Raw genomic sequence first — 6365 nt, forward strand, 5'->3', positions numbered from 1 at the left:
TCGGAAGGTTCCATGCAAGGACTTTTCAATGGGACCTTCTGGACAAGTGGTCCGGGTCCCATCTGCATTTACGTCGGAAAATAACTCTGTCCCCAGGAACCAGAGTGTCCCACCTGCTGGAGGGTCGCCGGTTCGGGATTCAGGACTGGATCCTGGTTACCACGGATGCGAGCCTCCGAGGATGGGGAGCGGTCACACAGGGAAAGACTTTTCAGGGTCTTTGGTCAGACCAGGAGTCCTGTCTATACATCAATGTGTTGGAACTCAGGGCCATTTACAACGGCCTTCGACAAGCGGAGAGTTTTCTTCAAAACCTTCCGGTTCTGATTCAATCAGACAATGTCACAGCAGTGGCTCATGTGAACCACCAAGGCGGGACAAGAAGCAGAGTCGCAATGGCGGAAGCCACAAGGATCCTTCGCTGGGCGGAAAATCATGTAAGCGCTCTGTCGGCTGTCTTCATTCCGGGAGTGGACAACTGGGAAGCAGACTTCCTCAGCAGACACGATCTCCATCCAGGAGAGTGGGGACTTCATCATGAAGTCTTTGCAGACGTAACACGTCTTTGGGGAACTCCTCAAATAGACATGATGGCGTCACGCCTCAACAAAAAAACAAAAAAACTTTGGAGGTATTGCGCCAGGTCTCGGGACCCTCAGGCAGTAGCAGTAGACGCACTGGTAACACCGTGGGTGTTCGAATCGGTCTACGTGTTCCCTCCTCTTCCCTTCATCACGAAAGTGTTGAGGATCATAAGACGAAGAAGAGTACAGACGATACTCGTTGTCCCAGACTGGCCTCGAAGGGCTTGGTACTCTGATCTACCAGAGATGCTCACAGGAGACCCCTGGCCTCTTCCCCTGAGGGAAGACCTGTTGCAGCAGGGGCCCTGTGTATTTCAAGACTTACCGCGGTTACGTTTGACGGCATGGCGGTTGAACGCCGAATCCTAGCAAAAAAGGGGATTCCGGAAGAGGTCATCCCTACTTTAATAAAGGCTAGGAAGGAGGTGACGATAAAATATTATCACCGTATCTGGCGAAAGTATGTGTCTTGGTGTGAGACCAAGAATGCACCTACGGAAGTTTTCATTTGGGTCGTCTTCTCCACTTCCTACAGACAGGAGTGGATATGGGCCTGAAATTAGGCTCGGTTAAGGTACAGATTTCGTCCCTCTCGATTTTCTTTCAGAAGGAATTGGCTTCTCTTCCAGAAGTCCAGACGTTTGTAAAGGGAGTGCTGCATATTCAGCCCCCTTTTGTGCCTCCAGTGGCACCATGGGACCTGAACGTGGTGTTGCAGTTCCTAAAATTACACTGGTTTGAACCGCTTAACAAGGTTGAATTTAAATTTCTTACCTGGAAGGTGGTAATGTTGTTGACCTTAGCATCAGCAAGGCGAGTGTCAGAATTGGCGGCTTTGTCACACAAGAGCCCCTACTTGATTTTTCATGTGGATCGAGCTGAATTGAGGACACGTCCGCAATTTTTGCCTAAAGTGGTTTCGTCGTTCCATATGAATCAACCTATTGTGGTGCCTGTGGCTACTGGTGACCTGGAGGATTCCAGATCCCTGGATGTAGTCAGGGCCTTAAAAATTTATGTAGCCAGGACGGCTAAAATTAGGAAAACAGAGGCTCTGTTTGTCCTGTATGCGGCCAATAAGATTGGCGCTCCTGCTTCAAAGCAGACTATTGCTCGCTGGATCTGTAATACGATTCAGCAGGCTCACTCTACGGCTGGATTGCCGGTACCAAATTCGGTTAAGGCCCATTCCACTAGGAAGGTAGGCTCTTCTTGGGCGGCTGCCCGAGGCGTCTCGGCTTTACAACTTTGCCGAGCGGCGACGTGGTCGGGGTCAAACACTTTTGCTAAATTCTACAAGTTTGATACCCTGGCTGATGAGGACCTAGCGTTTGCTCAGTCGGTGCTGCAGAGTCATCCGCACTCTCCCGCCCGATTGGATGCTTTGGTATAAACCCCATGGTCCTTACGGAGTCCCCAGCATCCTCTAGGATGTAAGAGAAAATAAGATTTTAAACCTACCGGTAAATCTATTTCTCCTAGTCCGTAGAGGATGCTGGGCGCCCGTCCCAGTGCGGAAACTCTGCAAGACTTGTATATAGTTGTTGCTTACATAAGGGTTATGTTACAGTTGGAATAGGTCTTGGACCGTTACTGTCGTTTGTTCATACTGTTAACTGGTTATGTATGTTCCAGGTTACATGGTATGATTGGTGTGGGCTGGTATGAATCTTGCCCTTGGATTGCAAAATCCTGCCTTGTATTGTCCATCTCCTCTGGGCACAGTTCTCTAACTGAGGACTGGAGGAGGGGCATAGAGGGATAAGCCAGTGCACACCCATAGTCAAAGTTCTTTTTAGGTGCCCTATCTCCTGCGGAGCCCGTCTATACCCCATGGTCCTTACGGAGTCCCCAGCATCCTCTACGGACTAGGAGAAATAGATTTACCGGTAGGTTTAAAATCTTATTTTTCCACAAGAATATACAAATAAATTGTTTAAAAAACAGACAATGTGATTTCCTGTTTTTTGTTTTCAGATTCTGTCTCACACAGTTAAAGTGTACCAATGATGGAAATTACAGACCTCTCTCATATTTTTCCGCGGGTCAACTTGCACAATCGGTGGCTGTCCAAATACTTTTTTGCCCCACTGTATATTGTTGTGAGAGTTTAAAATATTTGACATGGCTTTTGTAGTAGATTCATGCACACCAATATTTATTATGTCATGTGGGTATTGTGCATAAATAGTTTTCCTAACATACTGGGTTTAATTCAGCATTGTATTTTAGTCAAATGAAAGAGAGGTGGTGATTTGTGTAATACATGGTTATGGTCATTTGTTTAATTAATACAGGTTGAGTATCCCATATCCAAATATTCCGAAATATGGAATTTTTTGAGAGCTAAATAGTGAAACCTTTGTTTTTTGATGGCTCAATGTACACAAACTTTGTTTAATACACAAAGTTATTAAAAATATTGTATTAAATGACCTTCAGGCTGTGTGTGTAAGGTGTATATGAAACATAAATGAATTGTGTGAATGTAGACACACTTTGTTTAATGCACAAAGTTATAAAAAATATTGGCTAAAATTGACTTCAGGCTGTGTGTATAAGGTGTATATGAAACACAAATGCATTCTGTGCTTAGACTTAGGTCCCATCACCATGATATCTCATTATGGTATGTAATTATTCCAAAATACGGAAAAATCCGATATCCAAAATACCTCTGGTCCCAAGCATTTTGGATAAGGGATACTCAACCTGTATTATCCATTATTTATATGGCACCACATGGGATCCTCTGCGCCCAATTACAGAGTAAACAAATATGCTAAACATAAAGACAGTGTCTTACAGTTCAATACAATATTGAACAAGTACAGGGTATATAAACATAGCTGCGTCAGTAAACAGCACAGAAATAAGTATCAAGGTGGCGGAAACCTAAGGATTTGGTGCCATCAAAGGGAGTATTGTAAAGAAGATAAGTTAAGAGATGTAAAAGCACATGAGGGAAGAGGACCCTGCTTGTGAGAGCTTACATTCGAAATTATGTTATGTAGAAGTATAAAAAGTCTAATTTTTTCTTATTATTTGTTGTTTTGTGAAACTTAAATTCTACAATATGCCTAACATCAGCTCCTAGTGAAGCAGAGGATGCTGCTGATGCTGGTAAGTACATTAACATCAATTTTGACCCAATAATAATTCTAAAATTTTATTTTAAAGGACCATCCACACACGTATTGCCACAGCAGAAGCGCAGTCTAGGTGTGTCTTCCAGACCACCACGTCGAAGCATATCGCAGGTCTCAGACGTGCCACCACAGCAACTCCTCGACAGTCCGCTGCCCTTGTCACCGCTTTCGTCACACTTGCCTGGTAAGTTGATTTACATAATCACACATCATACATGTTTTCACATACACACTTTACCATAATACAAACATACGCTAAGATTTGTTTGCTACTTAAGATAGGATGTTGGTCTTATAAACCAATCACATTAAACTTGTCATTTATGTTGCACCTTCTAGAAGGGATTAATATGTGCTATATTCCAGATTAAATAGAAAGCCAATATTATTTATAAGACACCATTGTATTTTCTGAGTTTACGGAAGCAACTTAGTGACCACATTTTTGCGGAAAAAATCAGCAGCTAACTAAATTACCATTATGGCCTCAAAACACTTAGTATAAAAGATTGGAGGTGCATATGTTGGCCAAAGCCACCAAACAAAGTTATTACATTAGGTAATAAGTTAATGACCATAAAGAAAACAAAACAATAACAAATTTGTAGCACTAGTAAACATAACACATATGATATTCTTCATTAAGTATTCCAATTATACTTACAACTGGTCTCTCATTTCAGGGGATACCATTCTTCAGCCAAGTCAGCCAGGCCAAGTGCAGAAATCTGACAATGAGGAAACATTCACACACAATCTTACAGCAATACCACCACCTGATCAACCAACAACACATTTTGCAACTCCGCCCACTCAACAGACACCTCAACAGGACAGAAGCACTACCACACAAATACCAAAGTCTCAAGAACAGGCATTTTGGGACAGCTGGTCCACCCAGCAAACAAATAACTTAGATTGTTTGCGTAGGCAACCCCAATTTCTCTATCGTCCTAAGTGGATGCTGGGGTTCCTGAAAGGACCATGGGGAATAGCGGCTCCGCAGGAGACAGGGCACAAAAGTAAAGCTTTTACAGGTCAGGTGGTGTGTACTGGCTCCTCCCCCTATGACCCTCCTCCAGACTCCAGTTAGATTTTTGTGCCCGGCCGAGAAGGGTGCAATTCTAGGTGGCTCTCATAAAGAGCTGCTTAGAGAGTTTAGCTTAGGTTTTTTATTTTACAGTGATTCCTGCTGGCAACAGGATCACTGCAACGAGGGACAGAGGGGAGAAGAAGTGAACTCACCTGCGTGCAGGATGGATTGGCTTCTTGGCTACTGGACATGAAGCTCCAGAGGGACGATCACAGGTACAGCCTGGATGGTCACCGGAGCCACGCCGCCGGCCCCCTCACAGATGCTGAAGCAAGAAGAGGTCCAGAATCGGCGGCTGAAGACTCCTGCAGTCTTCTTAAGGTAGCGCACAGCACTGCAGCTGTGCGCCATTTTCCTCTCAGCACACTTCACACGGCAGTCACTGAGGGTGCAGGGCGCTGGGGGGGGGCGCCCTGGGAGGCAAATGAAAACCTTTAAAAAGGCTAAAAATACCTCACATATAGCCCCAGAGGCTATATGGAGATATTTACCCCTGCCTAAATGTACTAAATAGCGGGAGACGAGCCCGCCGAAAAAGGGGCGGGGCCTATCTCCTCAGCACACGGCGCCATTTTCTGTCACAGCTCCGCTGGTCAGGAAGGCTCCCAGGTCTCTCCCCTGCACTGCACTACAGAAACAGGGTATAACAGAGAGGGGGGGCAAAATAAATGGCAATATATTAATATAAAAGCAGCTATAAGGGAGCACTTAATCATAAGGCTATCCCTGTCATATATAGCGCTTTTTTGGTGTGTGCTGGCAGACTCTCCCTCTGTCTCCCCAAAGGGCTAGTGGGTCCTGTCTTCGTATAGAGCATTCCCTGTGTGTCTGCTGTGTGTCGGTACGTGTGTGTCGACATGTATGAGGACGTTATTGGTGTGGAGGCGGAGCAATTGCCAAATATGAGGATGTCACCTCCTAGGGGGTCGACACCAGAATGGATGCCTTTATTTGTGGAATTACGGGATAGCGTCAACTCGCTTAAGCAGTCGTTTGCCGACATGAGGCGGCCGGACACTCAATTAGTGCCTGTCCAGGCGCCTCAAACACCGTCAGGGGCTGTAAAACGCCCCTTGCCTCAGTCGGTCGACACAGACCCAGACACAGGCACTGATTCCGGTGGTGAAGGTGACGAATCAACCGTATTTTCCAGTAGGGCCACACGTTATATGATTTTGGCAATAAAGGAGATGTTACATTTAGCTGATACTACAGGTACCACTAAACAGGGTATTATGTGGGGTGTGAAAAAACTACCAGTAGTTTTTACCGAATCAGAAGAATTAAATGACGTGTGTGATGAAGCGTGGGGTGCCCCGATAAAAAACTGCTAATTTCAAAGAAGTTATTGGCTTTATACCCTTTCCCGCCAGAGGTTAGGGAGCGCTGGGAAACACCTCCTAGGGTGGACAAAGCGCTAACACGCTTATCAAAACAAGTGGCGTTACCCTCTCCTGAGACGGCCGCACTTAAAGATCCATCAGATAGGAGGATGGAAAATATCCAAAAAGGTATATACACACATGCAGGTGTTATACT

General features: G+C 45.2%; 1 long non-coding RNA gene across 1 annotated transcript in view; it reads left to right on the forward strand.

Annotated features, from left to right (window-relative positions):
• The window catches only part of LOC134897129 (uncharacterized), a 41882-nt gene extending 37200 nt beyond the window's left edge, over positions 1 to 4682 (forward strand). The window contains exons 2-3 of the long non-coding RNA XR_010172080.1: positions 3765 to 3917; positions 4417 to 4682. This is a non-coding gene — a long non-coding RNA (uncharacterized LOC134897129). The remainder of the gene's footprint in view (positions 1 to 3764; positions 3918 to 4416) is intronic.
• Positions 4683 to 6365: the final 1683 nt, after the last annotated feature.

This window comes from Pseudophryne corroboree, chromosome 1 (genome assembly GCF_028390025.1).
Source record: "Pseudophryne corroboree isolate aPseCor3 chromosome 1, aPseCor3.hap2, whole genome shotgun sequence".
NCBI lineage: Eukaryota > Metazoa > Chordata > Amphibia > Anura > Myobatrachidae > Pseudophryne > Pseudophryne corroboree.